The 6,000-nt window shown below is 35.5% G+C and overlaps 1 protein-coding gene across 3 annotated transcripts in view; it reads left to right on the top strand.

Moving 5' to 3' along the window:
- Window positions 1–6,000, top strand: part of LOC144967885 (uncharacterized) — a 78,590-nt gene that overhangs the window by 10,822 nt on the left and 61,768 nt on the right. The window contains exon 1 of one of the 3 annotated variants that reach the window (XM_078905648.1): window positions 2,056–2,076. The exons of the other annotated variants lie outside the window; for them this stretch is intronic. The gene's annotated coding sequence lies outside the window, so the exon portion shown is untranslated. Of the gene's footprint in view, window positions 1–2,055; window positions 2,077–6,000 lie in introns of those variants that run through there. 3 annotated transcript variants of the gene reach the window in all.

The following is a 6,000-nucleotide window of genomic DNA, read 5'->3' as shown; positions in this document are numbered from 1 at the left end:
CCAATCGTTGACATTAAAGAATACATTTTGAAAGAACCAATCATTGACAATAAAGAATACATTTTGAGAGAACCAATCGTTGACATTAACGAAGACATTTTGAAAGAACCAATCATTGATAATAAAGAATACATTTTGAAAGAACCAATCATTGATAATAAAGGATACATTTTGAGAGAACCAATCATTGACAATAAAGAATACATTTTGAGAGAACAAATCATTGACATTAAAGAATACATTTTGAAAGAACCAATCATTGACATTAAAGAATACATTTTGGGGAAACAATCATTGATAATAAAGAATACATTTTGAGAGAACCAGTCATTGACATTAAAGAATACATTTTGAGAGAACAAATCATTGACATTAAAGAATACATTTTGAAAGAACCAATCATTGACATTAAAGAATACATTTTGAGAGAAACAATCATTGATAATAAAGAATACATTTTGAGAGAACAAATCATTGACATTAAAGAATACATTTTGAAAGAACCAATCATTGACATTAAAGAATACATTTTGAGAGAACCAGTCATTGACATTAACGAATACATTTTGAAAGAACCAATCATTGATAATAAAGAATACATTTTGAGAGAACCAGTCATTGACATTAAAGAATACATTTTGAGAGAACAAATCATTGACATTAAAGAATACATTTTGAAAGAACCAATCATTGACATTAAAGAATACATTTTGAGAGAAACAATCATTGATAATAAAGAATACATTTTGAGAGAACCAGTCATTGACATTAACGAATACATTTTGAAAGAACCAATCATTGATAATAAAGAATACAGTTTGAGATAACAAATAATTGACAATAAAGAATACATTTTGAGAGAACCAATCATGAAAATAAAGAATACAGTTTGAGATAACCAATCATTGATAATAAAGAATACATTTTGAGCATTGAGAGCACGTTTGGAATTTTTTCTGTAATGCACGAGTTGAAGAATCTGATAGTATCAGTTCGCGGCCCAATTGTATTACGGCATGGCCAGATCCCGTGGGATTTGCGCCCATTCAGTCTTTTGTGTTGATGAAGCTCTACGGCAATGAATTTTACTGCATTGGCATTTAGGATAGTCGTATGCGCGTGCTAAGAGACGCTCTCTTTGTTCAATTTTTAATGAAGGATAGTTGTTTATCAAACTGTTAGAGAACTTATTCACTCGTGTCTCCAGCATCTCCTTTTTCTCCTCCTCCTCCTCCTCCTCATCCCCATCATCATCATCATCATCATCATCATCATCATCATCATCATTATCATCATCATCATCATCATCATCACCCATCTGCTGCCCCCTCATCTACCTCAATCATCATCTTCTTCTTCTTCTTGATCCAGACAAGAGTGTTCAGTATATTTTGCAGCTTTTACTTCCCATTATTTTCCTGGGTTTTTTTCTCCATATTCCGTTCCGGATCATCTTTTGGACCTAACCGTCCAATCACTTCTGTATTTCGTCCTATCAGGTGCAAGTCGACAACATGCACTATGACGCTCACAGCGAGCCGCCATGTTTTGATGTCATGTCATCCTTCCATTGATGAGCCTGTTTTTTTCTCTGTATGCATGCTTTCGGGTTTATTTTTCTTCGTCATTGGGAAGGTCCTGGGTTCGAGTCGAGTCTCGCTCGGCGCATAGTTGAGACATTGAAAAAGACTCTTTACTCACATTATTTCACCGTACTCAGGTGTAAAATGAGTACCTGGCCGTTAACAGCGTTGCTGATTATGGTACTTTTCTTTTTCAGGCATCTGAGCTCATATGTCTCCTCACATGGTCAAAATAGCTTAACTTTCTTACACACCTTTATTTTTTAAACACACTGTGCAATAAAATGACTGGCTCCTGTGCCAATTCTTTCTTTAATTTACTTGTTGGTTAATTTGTTTGCCCCCGATAATCTTATCTCATCTCTTTAGTGTAGCAAAACATTTTAAAGGTATATTATGCTCTATAACTCTCTCTCTCTCCCTCTCTCTCTCTCTCTCTCTCTCTCTCTCTCTGTTGGTGTTGATTATATTATAAGGGGACATCATTAATTTGGTGAGTAGATATCTATTTATGGAAAATTAAGTCAATCTAGAATTAATTTAAACCAAAACGCACTTTAGCATCAACGTTATTCAAATTAAGACTGAACCGTTTTTCCGTGTGTTTAAAAGTGAATGTTTTTTATATAAGAAGATGATGTGATTTTAAGGGAATTAATTTTGTAGTTTAACATTATAGGGTATTACCATCAATAGTTATTACATCAAGAGCTTGTCCTACTCATTAGCGCCTTGTCATGTTCACGACACATAAACTCAGGTACCAACTCATAATAAAACACATTTCATTTGTGGATGTTCCGATGGCGTCATGGTAACACAAGGTCTTGAGTTCGAACTTCATCTGGCATAGGCTTGTTTCTCTCATCTTCTCGGGGTCCGCTAAATAGAACAATTCTTGCTGGAATAAAATAACTCCAAACCTTAAAATATTCTCTCATTTAGGCTTTCTTGCTTCCTCTCCGCCTCCCACTCCTAACACAGGCAGGTGCGTGAAAAGACAGAAAATACGGAAAAATATATCATACCACAATCCTATTCTAATCTCTCTTCCTCGCCACCCCCCGCCCCCTCTCTATTTTTTCTATATTTCTCCCTATCTCAGTGGGCGCTCACCTACTCAAATGATATTTGACCATAATGGATTGTTTTTTGATTCGCACTCCAAAGAGACCCAATTTCCCCCAAATTCTCGTCGTATCCACTTTATCAACTCCCAGAATTCCTGTTTCCAATTCATTAGACACTTCCGATTCTTCCTGCCAAACCGACCGCTATAGCTTCCGCCATATTGCCGGAAATTGCCTAACGTTCTAGTGGAGCGACAGAAAGAATGATCTGGTTAACTCATAATTGATGTTGACTGAAGTCCTTTTGACTCTCTCCAGGACATTTCTTTATTGTTCTAGAAATACTTATTTCAGCGCATCATATAATATGTTTACAATAATGCTACTGTTTTAGCCAAAGTGATTGTGATTATATTATCTTACAAAGCCGATTCCTTTGAAATATTACTACAAATAATATAAAATACATTTTTAATGTAAAAAAACACAAAAAAATCCTTTTTTTTAAATTCCAAGGATGCTTACTTTGGTATTTTTACTCACTCGATTTTGTGCGGAACTATATGGACACTGGTATCACACTCACCTTAGGATCGGAAGGTCCAGTGTTCGAATCCCGCTCTGAGCGGCGGATAGATGAGTCCTTGGAGACAGCCTTTTACTCACGTTCTCCCATTAGTGAAATCAGTACCTGGCCGTAAACAGTGTTGTCTTTGTAGGAAAGAACTTGTAATATCATCGTAAAGCTGATATGTCTCGTCCTACATGTTAAGTGTTGCTGTTGGTTGGGGAACCCTTGTAAAGAACTTTCAGCACGTTTGGTGGATATTGCGCTATGTAAATGCTCGAGGTTTTTTGTTTAAAACACACACAAAAATCTTATTGGCATCAAAGAATACAACACTTTGATCTAAAATATCTTCTTTAACATTTCAACATCTGTCCTAGTTCAAGTCATCACTGTAACCGGCGGAAATTTGAGTCCGCAGAAAAGGTTCATATTCGTTCAGGTGTAAAATGAGAATACTAGCCGGTAACAGCGTTGTTCTATCAAAGAAAACATGCAAATACCTTTCTGACGCTGTATGTCTTCCTGCATTATAGATTAGCTTGAGACCCCCATGCAAAGCGATTTGAAGACATTGAGTGGACAATGCATCAATAACCCTCCTCCCTTCTCCCCGACCCCAAGCAGTGTTTCTCGGCGTGGTTTACACCGTATAGACAGATCATAATGGCTTTACTGTTAAATGTTGGAATATATTTTTCTAGTCTTTGTAATTATCTAAAATATCCCAGTGTGTGTCAACAACTTTAAAAGGTTAGTAGTTCTGCGCATTATAATTTACAAATCTGAAAAAAAGAGCTTTTTCATAGCGCAATATCCACTAAACGTGATCAAAGCAAAGAGCGACATTGAACACGTTGGACGAGACATGACGCATGTTAGGCGATATTACAATTTTTTCGGACAGAGACAACGCTGTTAACGGTCAGGTACTCATTTTACACCTGAGTACGATGAGAGAATGTAAGTAAAGAGCCTTTTCCAAAGACTCAACTAAGCGCCGAGCGAGGTTCGAACTCGGGACCCTCCGATCCGATTATTATTGCACTCCTCTCCCTAAATATTGACGCGTAATGATATCAAGTTTACAATAATAATTTCTGATGTCAGATTATCAAACGTTAAATTTCACTATAATTAGATTTTTTGAAAAAAGATTTAGCCCTACCATTTAAATGTTTTTGAAAATGTTTTTAAGTCAGAGATGACGAAATCGGAATCGATTGAAGTGTAGAATAAAAGATTATCTTACGCTCTTGCGTTTTGTAATTCGAACTTTTCTCAAAACACGCACTCGCAAGCTCGTGCAGCGGTTTGGAATACGTCTGGAATTCCAAAAAAGCAAGAGTGTAAGAATCGTAATTATATTATGCGATTCACGTCATCAAAACCGTATTATGTTCCGGAGTGACTTAGATAAAATGTAAGATTCTCGGTAAAGTTTTAATGTTTTCCTAAGGATAATATTCTATATGTGAACCAATGTCTTAAAATGGTATGGTGTCGAGATGAACTAAGTGACGGAAATTGATTTTTAAGCCACAAATATGAAACTATTGCAGTTTTATGGCGTATAAATACTAAGTTTTTAATTGCCGTTAAATTTTAAAATATAGTATCTAATGAAAAATGATTTTCATCCGTTCATCACTTAACTGTCGTACTCTGGAAAAAAAACATTTATCTTATCTTATCTAATCTACTAAAGGGTTAATAGGAATTATCATTCAAATGCCTTATACATTCGTTTATAATTACCGAATCTCATATTATAGCTTGCATTGTATCATTCACAGACATTATTACACAACTTTGAATGTCAGGAAAATATATCAATACGGCAATATGAAATCGAAAAATACTATCATAGAATACTGGTAATTGAAAATTGGTCATGATCGAATGACTCATAAATGTACAAAGTTTTTTTTTTTGTTTGTTTGTTGCTTTAGGTCTCTTCCAACACAATTGAGGTTATATGAGAGACTGCTGAAACAAAAAAACAAGCAATCTAACAAAAATAGTACAAATGTAAATCAAAATCATAACCTAAAGATATCATAAGCTAAATTATAAATAACCAAGAACAAACAGGCAGAAGATTTACAGAAAAAAAAATATCCCCTGTCAAAAATACAATCACAAACCAAAGAAGCAGGATAGGCTAGTAAAGAGAAGAAGAAACGACATCACTATCGGATCGTACACCCATGCGAACATCATAGGTATATGATTCAAGGGCGATGCTCCCATCCAACCACCCGCTGTACAAAGTTCATAGTGCAATGAAATGTTAATGACAAAAACAATAATGAACGCAACAACGATAATACTCATACATAAGTCTCGTGTAGGTATTTAAAGATTTGGCCAGAAAACTCGTCCTTCAAATATCGATCGATTGAAATGACTTTCATCTTGGAAAAAAAGATACAGAATTAGAGTGAAGACGAACGTTTGTTGATGTGTGTGTATGTGTGTGTGTGTGTGTGTGTGTGTTTGTGTAGGAGTGAGTGAGAGAAGAGAGAGAGATAGAGATAGATAGAGAGCGAGAGCGAGAGAGAGAGAGAGAGAGAGAGAGGGAGAGAGAGAGAGAGGGAGAGAGAGAGAAGAGAGAGATAGAGAGATAGAGATAGATAGATAGATAGATAGATAGATAGATAGATAGAGAGAGAGATCGAGGGAGAGAGAGAGAGAGAGAGAGAATTTTGGAAATATGAGATAATATTTTAAATGTGTTTAATTTTGTTCAGATAACGATCTGATCAAGTGTGTATAA

This window comes from Berghia stephanieae, chromosome 1 (assembly GCF_034508935.2).
Source record: "Berghia stephanieae isolate SIO BIC M18660-M18661 chromosome 1, UCSD_Bste_1.3, whole genome shotgun sequence".
NCBI classification, from domain to species: domain Eukaryota; kingdom Metazoa; phylum Mollusca; class Gastropoda; order Nudibranchia; family Aeolidiidae; genus Berghia; species Berghia stephanieae.
The sequence above is the reverse complement of the archived record's forward strand: the minus strand, read 5'-3'. Positions and strand labels throughout refer to the sequence as shown.